Raw genomic sequence first — 8,753 nt, 5'->3', positions numbered from 1 at the left:
TGCAGCCGAAAATACGTACCGATCCTCTTAATATAAATTGGGCCTTATTCGAATGATGTGAATGATGTTTGTTTTGCTTCTACCTTTTCAAAAAATTGTAACAATAGTTTCATAAATAAAAATAATGTCTAATTATAATAAATCGATGGTACATTATGTTAATATTAATTATTGTAATTTGTACGAATATTTAACAATTATTTTATACTATTCTACCATAAACTTATTAAAAAATAATATTGGCTTTTATATTTTTAAAAATCTATAGGTACCTACACAGTTTTTCTTATTTGCTATATTTTTCTTTGGATAGATTTACTTTAGAGATGTAATAATATCTAATAAACGCAATATTGATTAAATTAAAAATAAAAAAAGTAAAAATTGGTATGGGATTCGAACCTAGATTATCCACGTTCTGAACCAAAGACCATTTCTCGTCACCACCCGCTCGAACTGTCATAACATTTAAATAAAAGTTTTTACTTCTGTTATGAGTTTTTTAAACTATGGTATACAGCCAACTATTGGGATTTTGTCATTGATTTTTTATTTAAATAATACTTAATAGAGTAGGATAGTGACGTCGTCGATACTCCCCTTGAATTAGAAAGAGACTACCGACCAAATAGGCTCATTTATCTCTGTCGCAATCGTCACCCATTTTAAGATGGCAGGGCGCAATCTAGTGTTTGAAATATATGCCAAAATATTGTAATATAAAAATACAAATCGACGTGTTTCGGGATTTTTCCTTAAAGTCGCCGGTTTACGAAATATCGAATTTATTCCAGACATTTTCACCATACTGTAAATACATCTGTATATTTTGATACTAATCTAGTTTTACTAAATTCCATTACACTTTTAAACACGTTAAATTAGGTAAAAATATGCTGTAAGCAACCACACTATAACACTACAATAGTATAACTGATTTCTTCATTAATTTACTAGTTTACGCATAACGATTATTTTTAGATTGTACAAATTGTTTCGAATTAAAAATAATTTCTTTATACGATTTAGATGGCTCGGAACCAAGAAATTGTACAAACATCTTAGAAATTCATATGACAACATTTCTTTGTATATTATTTAATGTAAGGGCTACATATTGCATGCAAATTAATATACTAGTATGATATTTTGAGCTTGATGGCACCAAAAGCAAAGTACAAGGAAGAATAGGTCTTACGTAAAATGCTTCACTATACCCCATTCCACGAACATACGCCTATTTTGGATTACTACGACAACGAATATTTTACTGTGCAAAATAAGAAGAACGAAAGCAAATTGCAAATTACATTGTTGTTTATTGGAATAATTATTGGCGCCATTTACTTTCGTACTTCTTATGTTGCACAGTAAAATATTCGTTGTCGAAGTAATCCAAAACAGGCGTATGTTCGTGGAATGGCCCATAGTACAGAAGGTCAGGGCCTAGATTCCGTGCACTGTAGATATCTACATGTCGCTTTCTATCGATATTTGAATATCAAAATATATGAATTTTTAGCTTTAATTGAATTATTTTCTAGTTTTGCTCTAGTTTATCATTAGAGTATAACCTAGCAAAACTAGAAAATAATTCAATTAAAGCTAAAAATTCAAATATTTTGATACTCAAATATCGATAGAAAGCGACATGTACATATCTACAGTGCACGGAATCTAGGCCCTGGTCTTCGAATAACACCAATAACGGTGCAAAACTACGTCTTATCTAGATCATCCTGAAATCAGTTTTATTAGTCCAGGGCGCATCTGTTTTGAGATGGACGTTGAGAGGTGACTCAAATTTTTTTGCAGAAATTGCTTGAAAATAACTCAAATGATAATATTTGAGTTATCCTCCCACTCAAAATGGTCCGGAACATTGTTTAAATAATCAAAATGTCAAAATATGAAGGAAAAATTCGATTTTTTTATTGGTTTTTTGATTATAACTTTAAAACTGTTCATTTCTGAGAAAAGTTGCACTGACATAAAAGTTGCGAAATTAAATTTCCTACAATATAGAATTGGTTAAAAATTTAAAAAATAGTCACCCTTGTTGCAAAATAGCAATAATTGCGAAAAAAACCATACAAAAACAAGTATTCGCATTTTACGTTTTTCAACCATTTGTGCTACACTTAGGAGCTTCATATTTTACCCAGAAAAACTTTATGATATAGTAAAACAACACTGTAAATTTCATTACGATACGTTTAATAGATTTTGCAAAATAAATTTTGCAATCCAGCTTTCGCAAAAAAAAATTCATTTTTTTTTTAAATGTCGCAGGACTGAAAATAAAGCAGATAGCAAGTTGAATTTTTTTTGCTTATAGACGTGTACTGTACCTTTCATTTGCAATTTGCAAAATTATAATCGATTAAATACCACGGCGTCAGGAACTTTTATAAACATTAATTTTTGGTGCTACGCGCAGGACAGCGGTGTTCGATTCACACACGTTGATTTCCACCAAAATTTCTTCCAATCTTTATCTAATATATTATTTTCTTACTCTATATTTTGTTGTATTTTAATATTTTAATTCCACAAAAATCAAACTAATTTTATTATTGTTTGTGAAATATTGTTTAAACAATTGCATATGTTCAAAAATAATAAACTTTTATTCTCTAAGTTAAAATATATGAACAAAGAAAGTTTTTGCTAAAAAAAGTGTTACATATTTCAAAGGATAGAGTATGTGTTTTTATTTTGCAATAAACAAATTTATTTATTTATATCGAAATGTAATAAAAATTAAAATGTATCAATCATTATCAAAGGTCATTGGAATGCCCAATCAGAGCAAACTATCCGCTGTCCTGCGCGTAACACCAATAAATTAATGTTTATTTAAAAAAATTCCTGACGCCGTGGTATTGAATCGATTTTATTTTTTCAAATGAAAGGCACAGTACACTTCTATACCCAAAAAAAATTTCAACTTGGCTATCTGCTTTATTTTCAGTCCTGTAACATTTTGAAAAAATGAATTTTTTTTGCGAAAGCTGGATTGCAAAATTTATTTTGCAAAATCACCGATCTTAATGAAATTTACAGTATTGTTTTACTGTGTCATATAGTTTTTCTGGGTTAAATATGAAGGTCCTAAGTGTAGCATAAATGGTTGAAAAACGTAAAATGCGAATACTTGTTTTTGTATGGTTTTTTTCGCAATTATTGCTATTTTGCAACAAGGGTGACTATTTTTTAAATTTTTTTCCCACTCTATATTGTAGGAAATTTAATTACGCAATTTTTATGTCAGTACAATTTTTCTCGGAAATGAATACTTTTAAAGTTATAATCAAAAAAACGAAGAAAAAAATCGAATTTTTCCTTCATTTTTTGACATTTTGATTATGTAAACAATGTTCCGGACCTTTTTGAGAGGAAGGATAACTCAAATATTATTATTTTATTTATTTTCAAGCAATTTTTGCAAAAAAATTTGAGTCACCTCTCAACTTTCAAATGTACTAATATTTTTACAGATGCGCCCTGGTCTATATTGTACGTAGCTGAAACATGAAAATACCACCAGAAAATGTTTCTCTGATTAAAATAATTTATAAATAACTGTTCAGGTTTTGTGTCAACTGGCTTAATAGAATCACAAATTACAATTAGGAAACATTAATGGCGATGGCGATATTAAAAGTCAAAGACGGTGAGGGAAGCAGAAAGCAGTGTTACCAGAGAACAACGAACACTGTGTTCGTTGTTTTCTGGTGTTACATTCAGGAAGACGTCAGACAGCGTTGCATTCCATCCTTGCTGTTATTTACTATGTATTCGAATATAATTTTCAAGCAGACGTTTCAAAATCAAAAATGAAAATCAACGGTGAACTGATTAATAATCTTAGATACACTGATGACACTGTTATCTTATGCGACAGTCTCCAAGGTCTTCAAGTTTTATTTGATTTCGTAAACACGACAGTAAGAGAAATTGGTTTAAAATAGTGATTTTGTGATACAATTGACGATATTTAGTCACCAACCTCACGGCAATGCTTCCCTACAGGTAGAACAACAAAACATTGAGAAAGTTACTCACTTTAAATATTTGGGATGCTAGGCCCGAAGCCTGGACTCTGAAGGCTGATACGATCAATCGCCCAGAGGCGTTTAATATGAGGTTGCATAGAAGAATGCTGCGAATATCCTTCACAGCGATGCGGACCAAGGAAGCTGTGTTAAATAGAGCAAATGCCGTTCATGCGTTATTGAAAATTATTTAAATAAGAAAAAATTTCATGCCTGGGGCGTGTTCTCTAGGACCTCAGAGGTATGTAAAGGAATCAGATGTCATAGCTTAAGAATATTCGCAATTGAATAGGAATACACAGTGCCGAACAAGTATTCTGATTAGCTGACTGTTAGTATGTGGAACAATATGTCAGTATGTGGGGGTCGGATCCAAATGTAGCAATTCTTTTGTAGAAATCCAAAATTAGGTTGGTATTGGATTATGACTGTTTCTTCTAGCAGACTGTGTCTAGGTCAGAGACATGTTAACAATAGACCAGGCTAGTTATATGCCACTCAATACATCGGGGTGTAACGCCAATATCAAGTACGGTGGTCTAGCTATCTTTGTCTGTCGTGCGAGTGTGAGCGTATCTACCAAGAGGTGGGAGTAATGGAACGACACAAACACAGAGGCGGCGACCATCATATGCTAGAGAGAGAAAGCTAAGCGCCGGTAGAGAGAGATAGATACACCACCGACACGAACTGCTCCGCGTTACGCTATTTTTCGGAACTGGCCTTAATCTACTTGTTATTATATTCATGGTCTAGCGACTTTAAAACTACACCAACCTGTTGTCTGATTGTATATTCGCAGAAGTAGCAGAAACTCCACTAAAATATCACCGAAAGATTTTAGCTTCCAATTTTATAGCTAAATTAAGTTAAAAAAAAAAAGATTTTGCATCCATCCAATTATCTGTGTTTTTCTTCAACACTATTCAAAATCTTACCAAATAATTAGGCAATATATATTTAAGGAATATTTTAAAAACCATCTTTCCAGATGTCGACATATTCACGGAGGCATCAAAGAGCAACAAGAAAGTAGGTTGCGGTATATTTGATTCACAAAAATCTTTTAAATTAAATGGAAAAATTACAATATATACAGCATAATTATTAATCGCCATATTATCAGAGCCTCTCGTACATATAAATATGTAATATCAAAGTTACAGCAGAATCATTTGCAATTTGTTCAGATAGTAAAAGTACTGTTATGAAAATAAAAAATCGGTCGACAGAAATTATATATTTATTTTAACCCATATGATTCCTTAATTTCAAGAACTACAAACTCAACATTTCAATGTATTTAGTTGCATTAAAGGACATTGTTGCATTGTCTAATAAAAAAAAATGAAGAAGTGGACCAAAAAGCTAAAAAAGGAAATAGAACAGACGGTTATTTAAGATATGAATTTGCGTGTCATGTAAAACCTACACTAATAACAGATGACAAAGAAATATCCAAAACCTGCCAAAAAGCAAAATTTTATAAAAGATATATAGTTACCGAGTCCCCTCGTCAATATTGAAGACTGTCAGGAAGTAAACGGTTTTTCTTTGTATTGTGCGGATTAAGTTTCAACCATCTTTTTACTACTTAGGATAAATTTAAAATAAAATCAATTTAATCTCTTAACTGCCGATGCGGAGCAGAAGGTACAAAGAAACACGATGAATAAATAACCCAAAAAACCAAAAATCAGCAAACTATGTAACCTAACCCAATTATTAAAATTGGAAGACCATAACATTTGATAAATTTTGAAAATATAGTTATATTTTATGTATTGGTTTAAGTTTATAACCTAAGTTTTTCCCTATGGTTAAATCCCTATCCGATGTCCACCTATCTTGACTAAATGCTGTGATCATTCCATGAGCATCAATTTGTATCCCAGTCTAATATGCAATAATAAGCACTGTTCCATTTCTAAGAAGAGTATTTAAAACGCATACTAAAGCAAACGCAAAAATATACATTTTATACAAGTGGATTTGTTACCGTTAAAACCCGATTTCAGTTAAAACCCGAATTTACTAGGAAAAACTAGTTTTAACTATGCGCTTTAGACAATTCTAGTTTTAACTAGTCAAAACTAGGTTTGACTGCTACATTCAGTTATAACTAGAAATCCCAAACGGATTTCATTTAGAGTAATTTATACTAGTTCAAAGTAGCTTTTTTGGAATTACTGGCGAATACCAGTTAAAATTGTTGCAAGAGACAAGTATGTAAGTATTACAGCTTGTTCGGGGTAGTTTTAATGACGAAGGCGGCCGATCGGTAGCAAAGTAGTGTGTGAAACTGTTGATTATTTTGCATCGTTTTTATTGGTTATATATTACACCACTGTGTATTCACCATTAGTAATAATATCGAAGATCAGATTGAGAGCAGAGATATAAGAACGTGAAAAGAACGTATTTTGGAAATTATTTTACAAATGAAAGAGACAAAGAAGAAAGAAAGTCACTACAATGTTGTGACCAAAATCATACATAATAAATTAATGGTCGAAGTACAAGATGCGGAACTGTCTGCCAAGAAAACACCATTACAAAATTGAAGACTAAGATGATTTAGAATTGTTGAAGTTGGCGAAATAAAAAAGATAGCTTCTAAAATTGATCCCATCAAATATTATTTACCTGTCGAAAATATTTTTGGCATAATTAAAGCAGCCCATGTTGCTATTTTTCATGAAAATCGGGACAGGTTGAAAACTGAAACCGCCCGGAAATAGGCAAATATAACTTTTTATTAATATGATCAATACTTTTATACCAATAGGGCTTTTCATTCACAGTCATTTGTTTCGAGCTTCTGTCATGTGTCGCCTAATATTAATATATCTACGTCATACGTTATTGGTATTGCCAATGAGACAAACCAAAGACGTATGACTTAGATATATTAATATTATGTGACACATGACAGAAGCTCGAAACAAATGGCAATCGATGAAAGGCCCTATGTGTGAAACCTGCCAACGGAAGAAGACTAAAAATATAAAAACGAAGAGAGGTCTTGTGTCTAAACCTATATTGCATTCAGAAATGAATAGTCGCTGTCAGGTAGATTTGATCGATATGCATATATGCAATCACAAGAGAATCGCGTATAAACTACTCTAAATAAAATCCGTTCGCGATTTCTAGTTTTAACTGAATTGAGCAGTCAAATCTAGTTTTGACTAGTTAAAACCAGAATTGTCTAAAGCGCTTAGTTAAAACTAGTTTTTCCTAGTAAATTCGGGTTTTAACTGAAATCGAGTTTTAACGGTAACATATTCACTTCATATTCTAGAACATACGCGTTCATTCCCTATTAACTTTGATTCAATACCCGAAGTTTATAAAAATCAGTACACTAAAATGTAAAGATACAATTCTTCGACATACTGAAGATCAACAACTTTCACCTCTAAATTTTTGTTCATCTTGCTCTACTAAATAGACATGCACTATGATAAATTCGTCAATTTAGTAAGATTGGTTGACACAAAAAGGACTACCTATCGTGATTGTAGTAATGATTTTTGTGATGAAAAATGATTAACATGAATGATGTGATAAAAATGATAAATTTCCATGTTTCATTTATAAATGTGTATAAAATGCTTGTTTATGTATGCTGTCGATTTTTTTTTACTGTGCAAAAAATCATTATTATCAAATATAATAGGTTAATTATTAACATTTAATAATAAAATGTAATCTGATTTCAGAAGTTTAGTAGAAATAGTTCACTTGCGGTTTTTCTTCTGAACAGTAATAGCAAATCCGGTTCTGCGTCAATCTTGAAATGTTCCAACGCTTTCCAAAAGATGGCGCCACATACACCACAAGGATTATTGCAAAGTGTATATTGTATTGCCAACTAGTAGGTAAGGTTAATTGCAAATAGAGAAAATTGAAAATTTTAATAGTTAGCCGGAAACTTAAAAGGCTGAATTATTAGGGCTTCAAATTAAATATCTAACACTAAATTGCTTAGCTGGACTAAATAATATTTTCTAATATCTATCCAACATTATAATAAATGAGTTATACATGTGAAAAGTGACTAGAAAAAGTTATGTCTTTGTAGAAACTTATAGAAATATTTCTCTTGTGTACAATAAATGGTTAACGTCCTTTAATTTGACCCTGTCAAATCGAAACGTAAATATGCCGATTTATTGTATTTTGTCTTCAGCTAATGTTATAATTTTATTCGGTTTGTTTGTTATCACTTTGGTTGTTTTTTTTATTTTATTTTTTTTTTTTATTTTTTTTTTTTGTTTATATTGGCATGGACTTTATGTCATTCGGCCAGTCACAACATGAGTATTAGTGTCATGTGTAGTGTGTATGTTGAGTAAGTGTCTTGGTTGCAAAGTCGACGTCATTGTCTTTGCAAAGTCGACGTCATTGTCTTTGCAAAGAGACGCTAATTGTATCCGAACGTCTGCGGTCCCTCCGGTGAGTACCGATCCCACAAGGACAGAAACTATATTCATTCATTAATTTATAATAAATGAAAAATTTCTGACTCTGGTGAGATTCGAACCCACAACCTTTCGGATTTTTTCGATCCAAAGGCAGGCGCTCTTACCACTGAGCCACGGAGGGGTCCACTTTGGTTGTTACTTTTAGTATTGTATTTAATAAATTATTGCATCTGTAATTCTTCGTGTCCGATTTGTCACCTTTTTC

The sequence above is a fragment of the Diabrotica virgifera genome, chromosome 7 (assembly GCF_917563875.1).
Source record: "Diabrotica virgifera virgifera chromosome 7, PGI_DIABVI_V3a".
Lineage (NCBI taxonomy): Eukaryota > Metazoa > Arthropoda > Insecta > Coleoptera > Chrysomelidae > Diabrotica > Diabrotica virgifera.
Note: the sequence above shows the minus strand (reverse complement) of the source record.